The sequence below is a fragment of the Furipterus horrens genome, unplaced genomic scaffold, assembly GCF_987537825.1.
Source record: "Furipterus horrens unplaced genomic scaffold, mFurHor1.1.pri manual_scaffold_5, whole genome shotgun sequence".
NCBI classification, from domain to species: Eukaryota; Metazoa; Chordata; class Mammalia; order Chiroptera; family Furipteridae; genus Furipterus; species Furipterus horrens.
The window spans coordinates 189,456,019-189,472,478 of record NW_028327175.1 but is presented as its reverse complement, the minus strand read 5'-3'; positions in this window follow the sequence as shown (position 1 = coordinate 189,472,478).

Sequence of the window (16,460 nt, the reverse complement as noted above, 5' to 3'; positions counted from 1 at the left end):
CTCTAAGTGTAAAGACGGACTCTGGTCATGAAACTGAGTTTTTTTAGACAGAGCTCTTGAAGCAGATCCTGGAGGGCCCAGGACGTCCCTGCACCCCTCGTCTGCCTGGGTCTCCCTGCTGACGGCCTTTCCTGACCTGTGTGTGCTGGGGAATTGCAGGCTTATTTCAGACCGCAGACCTGCCTAGCTTGGTTACCTTTGAATCATCAAAGAAAGGAAGTCAATGCATAGATGTCAGAAGATTTTTCTAAAATCTACCATTGTATGAGAATTCGAGCTTTGGTTAAAACTGGGTCTGCATTTTACATGGAACAGTGGGTTGGTAACCAGTGAGGTCTTTCAGATAGGGCGTGGGCCTTGCAGCTTGCTACAGGTTCCCTTGCCCCATTGTCCCCAGCACGGAGGCCAATGGTCAGGGGGTCACGGGAACTCCGGGCTTGCAGTTTTATTTTGTTTATAGTTTTCAAAATAGAGAGCAATATTTTTAAATGCATGTCTTTGTTTAAAATGGACAAAAAAATCCATTTGCGTCTGTGGATGGGCAGTTTGCTTTTGTGGGGGGGAGAATAAAGTAACATATATGGAGCATGAACCAATTGCCCGCTGCTGAGCTAACGGCTGTGCAGATATAGCCGGCCACTCCCCATGTTGCAGATGAGAGAGTGGGGTGTGAAAGTCTTGGGAAACACCCCAAGTTTCTTAAGGAACGCATGGCCGGCTTGGCCCTCAAACCCCTGCACTTCCCACGGAACCCTGGGGTTTCTTTGACCTTGAGCTTCTTCTGGAGTGTTTGGAGTTCAGGATCTGGGTGTGGTAAGTCCCCACAGTCACCACATTTGGGGATGGGAGAGGGATGAGGGAGGAGAGCCCTGGGCAGTGGGGCTTTCTGATTACCCCCATTATTTAAAGCGCACCTCCCAGGGCCCACGTGTCTGCCTCCGGAGTGAATCTGCCGCATCGGGATAAAGAGGCCACAGCTGCTGTGGGAGGGAAGGCCGCACTGGCTTGGAGGGTGATAGATGGGCGAATCCCATGACTGGAGCTTTGGGATGATGAAAAGAAGGCCCTGCCCTAGAAGTCAGCGGCGAGTTTATCTTCATGGCTTTCCTAGGGTACGGAACCCCGAACTGCCAACAGACTGGAGTTTGGACAGGTAGGGTCCCACGTCAGAGACTGGGGTCTTTTGGGTTAACTGTGCTGTGTCAGGACTGCAGCTGAGGTGCTTATTGCATTGTGATTCGGTGCCGAAAATCTGACTGAGGCTGCCGGGGTTCAAGTCCCAGCTCTGCACTTGCCCGCCAAGCGCCCTTGTCCCTCTGTTTCTTGATTAGCTGTCTCCACATAACAGGGGATACAATGAAGTAATGAAAGTCCATGAAACATTTAGCACCAAGCCTGGCACAGAGTAAGTGCTTTTAAAATATTAGTTCTGTTAAGAGTTTGTGTCTTCCCATAACTCAGAGAAATTATGGCAGGACTCTATACTTTTTCTGCCTCCACCTGCCCACTAGCCCCCGTGAGCAGGGTTTCTGGGATTTTCTGACAGACGGCATGGTGGAGACAGGGGCAGCTGCGTTCAGGACGAGCGCTTTGTGTTCCCAGGTCTCCTAAGGCCCTGAAATTTCAGAGGGAGTTTGCTTGAATCTGGCCCCACCTGCCCCAGGAGGCAGGGTGTGGCCACGCTGCACACGCCAGCTTCTTCCACAAGGTGGCGCTAGAACTCCATCTAGGTCTCCTAGACTCACGGCTGATAAAGTTTGCCAGCGCCCAGACCAGGGGACCTTTCAAGTGTGCTTCCTGGGAGTGCCTTGGGATGCTCCTTAACAATGGGGCTTCTCACGGACAAATGAGACCTCAGGATGGATCCTCCACGTGGAGGAAAGGGAAAGGATAGAAGTGGGGATGGTGGGAATTAAGGGGCAGCTGTGGAGCCCTGGTCCCCTTTTCTTCCCGGTCTCTGTTTCCTGTCTGCTGTCTGGATGGAACAGATATATGAGTTGACAGCATCTGAGGCAGCCTCTGCTTCGGTCTCAGGTCTGTGGACTTGTCTCTGCCAATTGCTTTGTGCTGGGCCATGGCTGGCCGCTTTGTCTCTCTCCCTGGGATGACTAGCGAACTCCTCTCAGGTCCTCGAACCCCGCCGGCCATCTAGTCCTGAGCCCTCCAAGATGGCCTGTCCTTTCTTTGCCGTCGCTAGTCACTGCCGTAAAACCGGCCACTCAAGGCTTCTAGGGCGCACCCCCCTTCCCTCCTCTGTGCCTTTGCTTCTGCACCTCGTTCCTGCTTCTGAACTCTTATTCCACGGACCTTTTCATTCGTTCACTGCAGTGTTCATTGAGTGCCTACTGTATGCAGAAAGATGCTGGAGGCACAAGGAAGAGGTAGCGCACTCTCTAGGAGTGAGACGGGTCTGAGGCAGACAGGTGTGCTCAGAATGCTGACTGCGATGCGCGCAGCACCTGAAACCGGTGGGGGCTGTTGGGCGTGCGATTGGGGGTTGCGAGCTGGGGCCGTCTTCTCCCAGCAAGTTGATGTCAGCGAAGAGCCTGAAGGTGAAGGAAGAGCCAGCTGTGTGTTGGGGGCCAGAAAGTGTGGGTCGTTCCTGCAGAGGGGACAGAGAGTCTGTTCCCCTACTGGACGGTAGAGAAGCTGGGAAAAGGCTGGAACCCCGCAGCTGAGCCGAGGAGGGGCCAGAGCATGAGCAGGGAAGCCATGGGAAGGAAATCACCTAGGGGGTCAGCCTTTTAAAGGGTATGATTGCTGATCTGTGAACAGCAGCCTGCAGGGGAGGGGAAGAAAGGAAACTTCAGTGGAGGGAGCCGGTGGTGCCCGGGACAAGGGTGGGGAGGCAGGTGAATTTGGGTATGTTCTGGCAGGTCTCCTTTATCTCAAAGGAATGGAGTCCAGTGTCACACTGAATACCAACTTCAACGGCAAAGGGACGTGATTGAGCAGCCGGCTCCGTTTGGGCGCAGCAGGGCAGTGTGGCGTGGCCAATTAATTGACATTTGATTAATGGACTCAAAGCCCCCTGAGGGCAGGGTCTATAGTTGATTAACCAAAGCGTCCCTGAAATGCAATTCCTGGGTGGCCTCCTTTTGGCAAAACATGCATAAAGATTTAATACTGTTTGAAATTCGGGCAGCAGTGGGACTGAAGCAGGCCCCCTCGCTGCCTGCTACCGGCTGTCCTCGGAGCCCTTCGGGGTGTTGCAGCGGTTGCAGAGCGTGACGGGGCCACGGCAGCCACGGCTTTTCTTCATTGCTCTTCCCCTTTGCTTCGCTCCGGGCCCAGTTGGCCCCACAGCTATTACCGAAGCAGTGAGCTCCGATCGATCCCTCTTCCTCTCATTTATGGCTCCTCTGGGTGCTTCTTCTCCTCTGAAAAGTGGGGCGCTAATGGTTTCAGGAGTCCTACAGTTGGGTTTACCTTGCAGACGGGGAGAAGGGGTGCCTCCCATGCCGCCCAGAAGTGCCCCCTGGAAGTCTCTCTCGCAGCTGTAAACTGACTTCCTCCTGATCAGGCACCGTAGTAAACCTTATTTACAGTGTAACTGTTGTGACTAAGTAAAGCTGAGATCCACGAGCAAGCCGGGAAGGGCCGTAGGGAGCGTTGTAACTGTGTGTCTGGATCTGTGGGAAGAAGGAGAACCGCTGAGGAGGGGTCAAGGGTGGCATCCCTGCCCCCCATCGCAGGGAAGCGGGTCCTAAAGCTGGAGGCTCCCCAAGACCCTGGGCCCTTCTATCCACTAGAGGGCGCCTGCACCCTCTCGCGCGCCTGGAGCTGCTAGTAGTGGGAAACAGTCGGGGTGTTTCGGGAACCTCAGAAATACTGTAGTGCCTGGAACTGGTGCCTCACAGCCGCTGCGCCCCCTCCTCCCCTCTGCTGCTCAAATGTGGCTGCTGTTTTCTTGGACATCTCACAGCTCTGGCCTGACCACGGCTGGCGTGGCCTAGGGGAGTGGGGACCCCTAGCCAGGGCCCCTGGGACCTTGGTCTGTCATGATGAACATCAGAGGCACCCCCCTCCCCCAACTCCCCACGCTGGCCCCAATGTGTGTAGCGGGTCTGCCTGCCCAGGAGCCTGTGGGTACCCATGGCCTCCTCTGTGGATGGTGAGTTTCTTGGGAATGGGAACCCACCCTTCTGGGCCTAGCTGGATCCTGTGCTCACAGGAGGAAGGCACTCATCCCGTCCACAGGACCTGTGTACCCAGTGGGTGTCAGCTCCTGGCAGTCTGCTGGATTGGGGGGGGGGGTGCCCAGAGGAAGTGGGGGAGAGGGCAGTGTAGACCAGGGTTCAGCTGGTCCTGCAGAATGGACTCACGCTGGGAACACTGAGAAGCATCAGGAAGAAGAGGCAGGGGAGGAGGAAGAGGAGGAGGAAGAGAAGGAGGCTGGGGAGGACTAGGAGCTGCTCTTGGAGGCATGGAGGAGGATTCAGACAGGCAGAGAGGCCCTGCTCCCAGTAATGGGTTTGGCCTGGTGGCCACTGGGGCCTGCCACTGCTCTAGAACCCAAACACCAACAACACGTGCCGATGGCTCCTGGCACACACCGCGCTCTCCTCCAGGCTGCTCCGGGCCATGGAGACAACGGGGAAGGTTTTCCTTATTCCGCCCTGACCTTCAGCCATGGGGCCAAGCTCTCTGGCAGGGTCATGGAGACTCACCATTCTGGGTGGCAGGGGCCCATGTGCTCCCTAGGGTCCCTGGTGGCCCTGACAGCTGCAGGCACCGGGCGCCATTCTGAACATTGCCATCCTGGGTATGGAGCTCTGTGCAGTTCCAGTGTGGGTTTGCCACCTTGCTAACGTGGGTATAGGCACGTTGGCCAGGCTGCATTTTCTTCTCCCAACAGATTTAGCTTCTGTTCCAGCTGCTAAGGACACTGCTTGGTTGCTGGTCATTTCCCCTGTCTGAAAAAAACCCTCATTGGGTTCGCTGTGTGATGGGCTTGTCTGAGTGTTAATATATTTTGTTCTAAATGCCACTGGTGGGTGATTCCCATCATCAGAAGAGCCTTAGTGATGGAAATCATCCACAGTCTGAGGACTCATGCAGAGCCTGTGTAGAACTCAAGGGAATTGAATGGAGGGTGAGACCAGAGGGCTGGGGTGGTGATGCCTCTGGAGGTAAGGATGGATAGAGGGGTCATGTTACAAACATGGGTTCACCAGAAACTGGGAGGCCGTGGGCAACAGCCAGATTTCCATTCATGCTGTTTTACAGTATGACTGTAAGTGTGACTTTACAGAAGAGACGAGGCACAGAGAGGTTGAGATTCTTGCCCAAGGCCACACAGCAAAGGAGAGACAAAGCAAGACACAGAAAGCAGATTTCTGCATCCTAATCTTCAGAGTTCTTTCTGCAAGATGAGACACTGAAGGTTGGTGGCCCAGAGTTCATTTCTTCAGTGGGTCGAATAATTTTTACTGAGCGTGAGTTCAGCTCAGAGTTTAATGGGAGTTGCAGACAAGTCAATAGACCATTATGACATAAGGACCGTGGGGGCACCAGAGCAGTGAGCCCAGGAAGGCGGTCAGGGTGACTCAGAGGAGGAACTCCCTCAGCTGAGTGGGGCAGCAAGCAAGCCTTCTTAGAAGTGAAAAGTAGTTGAATGCTGTTGGAGGATGAGTCAGTAATTTGATGCCCTGTTGTAAATATCCCAAGAGAAACACACTACATGCAAACAAACAAATAACAGAAATCTCTAACAGTGACCAAGCTTTTACTAAGCACCAGTCCCTGCAAGGCAGGAGTCCTTACCCAGGGGACACTGGCTCCAGCAGCTGGCTGGGACAGAGGGACCCAGCTGGTCAAGTGGCAGAGCTGGTGGTCTGCTGGCCAGAGGTCCTTAAAAAATAGTTCTGTTCATCATGGAACGTTCCAGACCCATTCAACAGTGGATAGAATCATGTCACAAAGCCCCAGCTCCATCATCCAGCTTCAACAATTGCCACCTCTGTCCTCTCCAGTCCCCAGCTCTGGTGACTTCAGAGCAGGCCCCTGACATCATAGCATTTCATCCAGGAATGTTGCATCAGGCAGCTCTAAAGGATATTGACTCTTTTTAAAAACATGATCACAACATCATTGTCACCCCTGAAAACATCAGCTATCATTCTCACCGGGGTTCAATGTTCAGTGGCCTCTTCAGATTCTTTTTTTTAAAACAGTTGGTTTGTTCAAGTCAGAGCCATCAATGACAAGCAGTTAAGTCTTCTAAGTTTCTTGTGAGCTGTGGCTTTTCTTTCCTTTTTTTTCCCCCTCTGTGCAATATATCTGCTTCAGACATCCAGCCAGTTATTCTGCAGTTTCCCACTGCGCTGTGGCTGTTGCCATCTTGGGGTTCTGCATTACATGTTCCTCTGTCCCCTGTACTTCCTGTGAGCTGGAATTTGGATCTGGAGGCGTGATCTGGTTCGGGTTCAGTTTTGTAGGGCTCGTGTTCTTGAAGCATGCAACCAAAAGGCAGCCTGCGGAGCAATGTGTATGTGCACATGAGCCTGGGGGCTCTTCTCTCCCCTCTCTGCCCACTTCCCAGAAACCAGTGCCCTCCAATGGCCACAAGCTGCTCTCAAGTTTACAAAGCTGCTTCAAGGCTCCTTGCGGAAGGGCAGGCAAGGAGCAAATAGAAGCGTCCCCTTCTCCAAGCCGGTCCCCTGGGGTGCTGCCTCAAAGGCTTCATCTGCAGCGGGGACAGAATTCTGTCTGGTACCTGTACTCCTGGTCCTACCCCGCCTCCTTCTGTTGCCCATATTTTGACTTAGGGTCTTTCTTGTTGGGGACCCTAAAAGGTCTGAGGACCCAACACTCTCTCCCTGACCCCCTCCACCCCTGAATCATTCAGCACCACCCCTCTGCCAAAGCCAGAAGTTAGACATGAGCTCTGCTTCTGCCTGAAGGTCTTGTGGGCTGATGGGATGTTTTCACATGAAAACTGCAGCCACAGCAATCCACCCAGACGCCCACAGCATCCCCATGGATGCCCTAGAAACACAGGAGGGAGAAGGGGACCGGGGATGGGGGGAGCAGGGAGCCAAGTCTGCTCTCCACCGCTGCAACTGGATGGGAAGCGCCCACCAAACCAAAGACTGAGCCCGGAGTTGTCAGCTGCCAAGTGGGGAGGGAGGCCTTGTGCTCAGCTTCTCAGGCCCCTGTCCTGGCAGCAGAACTCTTGGCTTGTGAGCCACCCGTCAATGCAGGGGATTGGGGAAGAGTTACCCCTGCAGAGGACATGGCTGTTCCCTACCCTCCACGTGTGTGTGGGCCAGTGGCCACCCACCCAGGTGTCCAAACGACAGGAGGCATTCTTGACCCCTCCCCTTTGTCACTCACATCCAGTCCATGGCCAACTGTGTCAGCGCCACCTCCCAGAGTCTGACTCTGTCCCCTGCTCTCCATCCACCCCCACCCCAAGCCCAGACTCCATCATCGCCCCATGGTGCCTCACCCTCTCGTCCTCCTTCCTCACCCGGATCCATTCCTGACGCTGCGGCCAGAGTCAGACTTTTGAAACATAAATTCCACCACACCCGTCCCCTACCCGAAATCCCGTAGTGGACTGAATCGTATCTCCCCAATTCACGTCTACCTAGAGCCTCAGAACGTGAGCTGATTTGGAAATAGATTCTTAGTATCTGTGATAAAAACAAGGTCATGCTGGATTAAGGTGAGCCTTCAGCCCAATGACTGGTGTCCTTACAGGAAGAAGAGAGGACACAGAGAGGGCAGTGCAGTGAGACCAACAAGCCAAGGGACACCGAGGACTGTGGCACCACTGGGAGCCAGGGGAATCCTGGAGGGGTTCTTCTCTAGAGCCTTCAGAAGGAGCCCTGCCCTGCCCACACCTTGGGCTCAGATTTTACTCTCCAGAACTGTGAGAGAACAAAGTTGGGCTGTTCTAAGCCACCCAGTTTTGGCACGTTGTTGTGGCCATCCTAGAAAATTAGTACAAACCCTTAATAAATGGCATTGCAAAGTGGACCTGGACTTAAATCCACTAGCATCTGCCCCCAGGCACAGCACAGTCTGGCCTCTTGGCTCCTGTCACCTGGCCTGGGGCTTCGCCGTGCCCCATGCTTCTCCTGTCCCCTTGATCATCCTCAGGTCTCACTTCAACTGTAGGTTCCTGAGAGGCCTCCCCAGAATACCCCTCGGCCCCCTGACCCTGCTCTAACCCGACTTGGGTCTGCTTCATGTCAGCCTGTGTTGAAGTTCCCTCATGGCACGTTATTGTAAGTGAAAGCTTTAAAGAGACTGTGGTGCCATTCCCTTACCACATCGTGGGCTCCTGGTGGGCACACGTGTCTGTCCCAAATCCCCAGCATATCTCCTGCTCTGCAGACTGTGTCTGGCACCTCACAGGTGCTTCATAAATAATTGTTGACTAAGTGAACCCAGTGTGCTCAAGGAAAAATATTTCATAAGATAAGGCTGGACAGGGGGTCATATCAGGGTCTGTGGGGCATGGAGAGGAGGGGAGCCCTGGAGTTTGGGAGATCAGAAGTGACTGAAACCATAGTCCCTAGGGTAGGGCAGATTGATGATGGAGGGTCAGTGCCAGCTCTGTGTATTACAGTGTAAACTTGGGGGTGACAAATGCTTGTCACCATGTGCCAGACTCCTCTGCCAAATGGACAGAACTGGGCTCTGCTTGCTGGTGACAAGTGCCCTGGGTTTGAGCAGGAGAGGCCTTCCAGCTCTGCTGTGATTTGTGGCTCCCAGACAGAGGGCAGGTGACCAGGATTTACACGAGCCGTGGGCCCTTTGGGCCAGGACTGTGGTGACGTAACAGCACCCAGCAGAGCAGATTTACTGCGCAGGGAAGATACCAGGGCCTTGGGGAGCATTGGCCCCAGCTCCAGGTTGGCAGATTCCCCGACCCTCCACCCCGAGGCCCTGACAGGGCACATGACATGTCTAGGATCCAATGTGGCGTCCTCTCTAGGAGGCACGGGACTGGAATCCAGGCCTCCTGGGCTGTCCACACATCCCTGAGACCTTTCTTCTTAGAAAAACAGCAAAACCCAAGCAGAGAACCCCTCATGCTCTCTGGCAGGCTGGCCTTTAAATCACTTGATCTGACCCAGCTTTTATGAAATGATAATAGAGGTGACAGTTCTATTTGAAAGTTAAACTTTTCAAAACTTCCTAGCTTTTCCGCCATCATAGCAGATGCTGGCAGGTCACTCTGTCCTTCTGCAGCCTCCGCCTCCACTGCCCTTTGATTCTTTCCTGTCTGGGGACCTGAGACGAGGGGGTGGAGGTAGCGCAGAGCGGCGTGGGCACAGAGGAGCTGGGACCTTGCTCACGTGTCCTGATGGCTCATTAGACTGCCTGCTCCATCCAGGTGAGGCCTCAAACCTGGCTTTGTGCGGGGCACACAATTGGGGCCTAATTAAGGTTGACTGAGGTAATGAACACCCAGGGGTGGTGGGACCACCTACAGTTCAGGTGATTCTTTGTGTTACTTACCCCACACGCTGCGTCACTGTGGTATCCCTCCCTTACAGAGATGTAGCAGCTCAGAGCCAGGAGGACCGTGGAGTCCAGTCCCACCCACCTGCTCAGGCGGGGAACCTGACAATCATCCTTGAGTCTTTCCTCTCCTTTCCTACACATGCGATCCGTTTCTGAGCGCTGAAAGCTTGATCTCTACCATGAGTTTGTCTGAAAGCCCTCCGGCTCTCCATCACCTTGGCCACCACCTCAACGCAGGTCCCCCATCACCCAGCTGCTCACAGAAGCCTTCTTACTGTCCCCGGACACCACCCTTGCCTCCCATGGAGTCTAGATTTCACAAAGCAACTTTAACAGGGGTGATGCTTTTAAGATGAAGTCTCTAAAATCATCTCAGTTCTCTGCTTAAAACTGTCAATGGCTTTCCATTGCATTTGGGGTACATTTCCGACTGCTTCCGTGGCCCGCAGATAGGGCTGGCATGTGTGGGTTTAATTGAGGCATTGATTCCTGGTCCATTAGTCTTTCTGAATTATCTGTAAGCTACTTGCCCCAAACACACACACTCTGGGTGGGATGGATGAGTGTTTCTGTCACGTCCTGCTCCTGGCAATCACACCTGGGCACAGGCTTTTGTATTTCTCCCCCAACCCTATTGGCCTCCTGGATAATTTTGGGGAATGGATTGGTTAGAAATGGTAAAAAGATAAATAAAAAAGAATAAAACTTCCTTTGCCAGGAGTAGACAAGATGGAGAAGAGACAATAGGCTAGTTTCTGGAAGAAGGAACTGGAGCCAGGCATGACATTTCAGTGTTGATGTCATGCACTTGTTATGAATGACCTCGATTTCTTTGGAGGCAGGTAGATTACAAATTATAACTAACTATGAGAATATGCTCTTTCTGGACCTTAGTATCTTCATCTAGAAAATGGTATCCAAAGGGTACAGAATTACTCCTTAATTTCCCTGAGTTCTTGTTTAAGTCAGAGTTCCCATGGGAGACCAGGTGATTCTGACTCACAGCTGAACCCACCAGATTAAAGGTGTCCAGATCCTCTCCCAACCCTCAGTTTCTTGTTACTAGTGTCTGGTTCAAGTTCTTCCACAAACATTTGCTCTGTGTCTTTGGGCAAGAGTGTTGCACATTTCTGAGCCTGTTGCTTACCGTGTAGTAGGAGCATATTTTAAAGTAACAGCTGATTGTTACGTTTTTTTCCTTCTTGGTCCTTCCTTTCATGTGTCACTGGGAGTCCTGTCTTTCTCCATATGCCTCCCTGTTGTAGCAGACAAGAGACAAAGAAAGGACTTTCTTCTTGGCTTTGGAGTTTCCATAGTTTAGACCCTTGGGGAAGAACAGAAAGGACTCAGGTCAGAGGAGAAATATTTAGAGGGAACAAGACACATGAGAGCAAGTCCCTCTTCCCATCCCTGTCCCCAAGCAGGGCTGCAGGTGGGGAGGCACTTAGAGGGGACACAGGGGAGGTGTAGTCATGGAGAGCCCCCTGAGGGGCCTGGCTTTCCTCTCCCAGGCTGAGCGCTGGACAAGTGGCAACATGGACAAATGTGTTTGTGGGACGGAGGGCAGAGGAGACTCATGTCTGTTTTCCAGGGTAGCACCAGGGCCTCAGGGGAGAACAACTTCCTAGGGAACAGCCTGGATAGCCTCCATCCATTCTCAATTCAAAGTGAAAAAGGAGCAGTAGACCATTCCAGAAGGGTCCTGAGAACAACAGGGGATGGCTCAGTAGTGACCTGCATGCAGATGACATCAGTGTCCAGATGCCCTTTCCCCCTCCCTCCCCTGATCAAACCTCATCATTGCACTGGCTTTCCAGAACCTTCTGTGCAATCTCAAAGAAAAAGGAGGGTAAGCCTGAATTATCTGATGTCCATCTATCACTCTAATTAGATTTCAAAAGAGTATTTTCATACCCCTGGCTGATGCAAATTTGAGGTTGGGCTTAAAAATTAGGGACAAAATGGGGTATAGGGTTTTGAAGTGATGAGAGATTTGGTTTGGAATAAAAATGCAGAGCGGGAGAAAGAGTTCTGAGAAAGAGAGGGAGAGAGATTGGAAATCAACCTCCAGCCGCAGGCAGCCGAGCTGATGGGCAGCCGGTGGGAAAATGGTGGGGAAACGGTAGTCCACAGGAGATCCATCCTGTTAACAAGGCTGACGGCAGCCACAGGAAGCCACCTGCAGCTTTGCTGAAACCCTGGCACCAGAGCGTGGGCTTTGAGTAATCCATCTCCGGAAACATGGAGCCATGAACTTGTTAAATGGTATCTGCTGGAGATCTATCTGTTCAGCTTACACATAGCTGTGAATGGCAGAGTCACTGCCCCTGGAAGGCCAGGTGGCACTAATGGTGGTGGTGGCCCCGTGGTCCCATTGCACCAAACATGACCTTCGGCAGATGCCTGGGTTGGCAGCTCCTGGGACAGCTGGATCTGTACGGCTGGCACTCTGAGAGCATTCGAGAGATGCATCTATTCCTGTTCACTCTGAATGTGGCCTTTTCTTCCTTCCAGCATCTGCCCATCAGCCCCCAGGGGGTCTGGTGCTCTGGCTCCCCCCCCCCCCCCCCCCCCCGCCCCACCTGCAAGCATCAGGCTGGTCCTGACTCGGAACGAGGCTGTTGCAGCCACAAGTTATAGACAGTGGAGCATGATGCATGCGAGAGCTCTGGGTTCTGATGAACTTGAACCCCAGTCCTGGCTCCACCTCTATCTGTGGCACTATGGACAAGTAACTCAAAGCACTTTCAGCCTCAATTTCCTCCTCTGTCAGAGGGGGATACCTACCTGATGGAATGGGGTAATATAAGCAGTACTAAGTTCAGTACCCGGTACCTAGTACCTAATACCTAGTCTTAAGTGTAACTTCAAGACCACAACCAACCACACTCATGAGGGGTTTACATAATCCTTGATATAGTAACTGCCCCTGAGCACTGACACAGCCCAGAGTCTCCACAGCACAGGGGCCCAGCACGTAGCTTTCCTGGTGGGACCATACTTTCCCAGACCTCGGTGATCTTGTCCTTTAAGCCTGTTTTTCTCACTCCTCTTGGAATGTGCTTTTTTTTTTCCTTTTCCCCAGGGCAAACCTGAGAGAGTCCCAGCTGCATGTGCTGGTGGGAGCTGACTCTTCCCAGGCAGAATTGTATTAGAAGTTTCCATTTCCTGAAACCCTGCCCGTCGGATATAGCTGTTTCCAATGTCTGTACCTACCCATAATTAGATGAGGACAAATTGAAAAAATGGCTTTCATGGCAGCCATGGGCACTGGATTGGCTTTGCAGCTTTTAACCTCATTATTAATAATGACCATCTTGGTGATGAACTTTTGACCATGCGTTCGTCAAACACCCTTCTCTCATCTTCCCTGGAGTGGCCATGCATGCGGTGGAAAGGGACTGCCCGGAAATAGGAAGGTTGGAGTTCAGGTCCTCGGTTCTGCTTGAAAACTCAGTTCCTCTCTGTATGCCTCAGTTTCCTCATCTGTAAAATGAGACAGACTCTATGACCTCTGCAGTCCCTTTTACTGCTTTTTTGAACTTGAGTCTTTTAGGAAAATAATTAAACCTCCAAAATCTACAGTAAGTAGCTCAGAGGGGCAGTGACCACCAATCAGTGCCCTATGGCTTTTAAAATTACTTCTCCAGAATAGACCTTTAGTACATCCTGTTGGGAGGGAGAGGTTGAGAAATGACTCCCTAGGGTGACACAGTTTTCATAATATCTGTTCATTCTGAGGGTGCTCCGGACTGGATTTAAGCGTGCCTTCCTAGGTAGTTCTTAACCATGGATTTTCATTAGAATTACCTGGGGAACTTTACAAAATTTTGGTGACCAGACCACACCTAGAAACAATTATAACAAAATCACTGAACGTAGGATAAATAGTTTGTAAAGATTACCCATGTAATTCTATTGTGTGAGCTAGTATGAAAATCACCATGCACAAACAGTACATGTTATGTGGGACCTGAGAATCTGCATGTCTAATGAGCTGCTGTTTGGCCAGGACCATACTTGGTGGAGCAAGACTAGACTCAGCCATCTGTCTTGCCGTCAGAAACTCAGGTGCAGATGTCTGTCCATCAGGGACACTTACCTTCTCACCCTCATCAGCAGAAGAAGACTGAAGAGTGTAGGCGCCCCTATTAGGCTCATAATTTCCCCGCCTTCAAATGGAGAGTCTTTAAATACTTGTTTTTTAGTGAAGTAGCGTTGGTTTTGGTGAGGATTTTTAAAAAGTGTGACTCAAGTGTTCTGTCTGCCTCAGAGATGGGGGGATTCACTGCTTTAAGGCTGGAGAGCATCACAAGCTCCTTCATGCACCGTGGGAACCACCCACTGTGCACCTCACCAGGCAGCCTTATTGCCTGTCATGGAAGCCGACATGGCCAGATGACATCCCGCCCCAGGGCAGCCTGGGAAGGGCCTTGGCCTGAGCTTGGAAAATGGAATGCTTCTGTCCAAGACTTTGGAAAAGACAGCAGTGAGCATATCCAGGTCCAGGGGTAATGATGACAGCAGTGATGACCCATGTCTAGCAGGGGTGGCAGTTATTCTTAGGCAGACCCTGGCTAGGATTCTGGTCATCCAGTCTTGCTTTGTTCTAGATGCCCCAATTATTTTGTGAGTTAACCAATGCCCTTTCGATAAATGTATTATCTGCTTAAACAGGCTTGATTTCTGTTGTGTGAAATCAAGATTTTGATTGGTATCTAGGGTTGTTGCTGGATTAAATGAGATAATCCATATAGTGACTTCAGAATTCCATTCAACATATAGGAAATTACCAATCAATGTCAGTTATGTTGATGGAGGAGAAGAGGAAGAAGAAGGCATAGGGGATGGGGAGAAGAAGGTGAAAGCGTATGGGATGCTGAGAGGGACGATATTGAAGGGACTTGCTTTCAATAGAGAGATCAAGAAGAGTCCTCTAAGGATATGCCATCAAAGCCCAGATGTGAGAAATGAAAAGGAGACAACCATGTGTAGCTCTGAGGAAGTGATGAGACTAGTGTATTCTAGGAATTGTTAGGAAGTCATTGGGGTGGGATCATGGTGACTGAGGGGGCTAGGCATGAGCTGCAGAGTGGAGTAATGGGTTTTCTGAGTCATATGAGTTTTCTGGGCCAAAGTAAGAAGCTGGCATGTAACAGTCAATCCTAAGAACACTGGTAAACATTGCCAACGCCTGCCCCTCCTTCCAGTCATGGATTCCATCTGGTTTATATCTAATCCTGGCCTACCCTAGCACTTCAGAAATATAAGATAGAGCCTTGGGACATGGGTGGCTCCTCTGCAAAGTGGGATATGTGTGAAGTTTGTCTTGGGGGTGGATCCTCCACCCTCTTGGATGGATCCTCCATCCCTTTGGATGTGTTTGGATGTGTTTCCCTTCATACAGGCTCAGATGCTCACTCCATTCATCTGCCTGGCTGTGGAAGTCTTTCTACAGCAATCCTCTCTATTTGTCAATATGGGATAGGCAATGCTGTGTCCACAGATCCTCCCCACAGCTCAGTGGCTTAACACAGCAGATGTGGTCTAACAGCCCTCCAAAGCAGCTGTCCTCCTCACAGTAACTCAGTGATTCTGCCAGCTCTGATCCTGTGATGCTATCATCTCTTCATGAGGCTCCTTGGTCACCATGGCAAGAGATGAGAGAGATGGAGGGTCAGACACCAGCTCTTCAATGTTGGGCACAGCTCATTGGCCAGCACTGGCCATGTAGCCTTACTTAAATGCTAGAGGGGTGGGACCACATAGAGAACCACGTGGAATGTTTGATGTGCATGATCATTTCTACCATAATCTCTAATAAAATCTAGTTAAGATTTTTACCTTAGGAGAAACTGACATTAGAGGCCAACACTTTACACTTGTTGCTTTATCTTGGTTAATTCTCACCACAACCATATGAGATTAAAAACTAATATCATCTCCATTATAATATGAAGAAACAGAGGTTTGGAGAGTTCATTACTTAGAAGTTGTGGTTGTAAATGTCAAGAATCCAGGTCCAATTGGTGTAGGAAAATAGAGTGGAACTTATTCATATTAGTAGAAATTCTAAGCACTCAGGCACAGCTGGATCTAGGATCTAAATGATGTCATCAGGACTCCAATCTGTTGGTCCTACTTCCTGCTGTGTTTATAGGCTTGCTTGGTGTGGCAGCCCCAGCAGCTTTATGTTTGTAAATAGAGTATAAAGAAAGGTTTTCCTTCTCAGAGGTCTCTACTCTAAATCCCAGGATTGAGTCTCCTTGGTATAACTTGGGTCATGGGTCATGGGCTTTGTTGACTCAGTTGCTGTGACTGAGGAGAGGGAACATATGGCTGATCACCTGGGCCACATGCCCACCTCTGGAGCTAGGGAGGGGATAGGTAGGCCCCTTCAATCTCAAGGGAAATCATGGCTTTGTTACGTGGAGAAGAAGCCATATGTGCTCCATAGGCCAACCAAGAACCCAAGAGAGTAGGCATCTATTTCAGAGAATGTCAATAACATGCATAAATTTTTGCCACCCTTGAGTGGCAGCAATAGACTTTAAATCAGATTCTGTTTGACACTGAAGCTCCTGGCTTTTCCCATTACTCCTCTAGCACCACGTGACCTACCATGTGACCGCCCAGGCACATGGCCCGCCGGATAGAGCCATATTCCCTCCAGCCTAGTCCATTTTCACAGAATGTTCATGTGATATGAAAGGTGCCTTCTTTCTTTGAGGGGAATATATGTGTCAGTCCCTATGTTCCCTTCTGTGAGGGTAATGACAGTGGAGTTCTGGCTCTAGCCATGGAATGCAAGGAAGATGCTCCAGCTCCGCATTCGGCATTTGGGGCATTGGTATCGGGGAGGGCAGAGAATTCAGGAATACTTGAGGCCCTGAGATTTACTGTGTGTCAATGTGTCCTTACTGTGCCTGGGGCAGGAGGCTCTGATGCCCTTATCAGCTGGAGTCACTCTGCAGGAG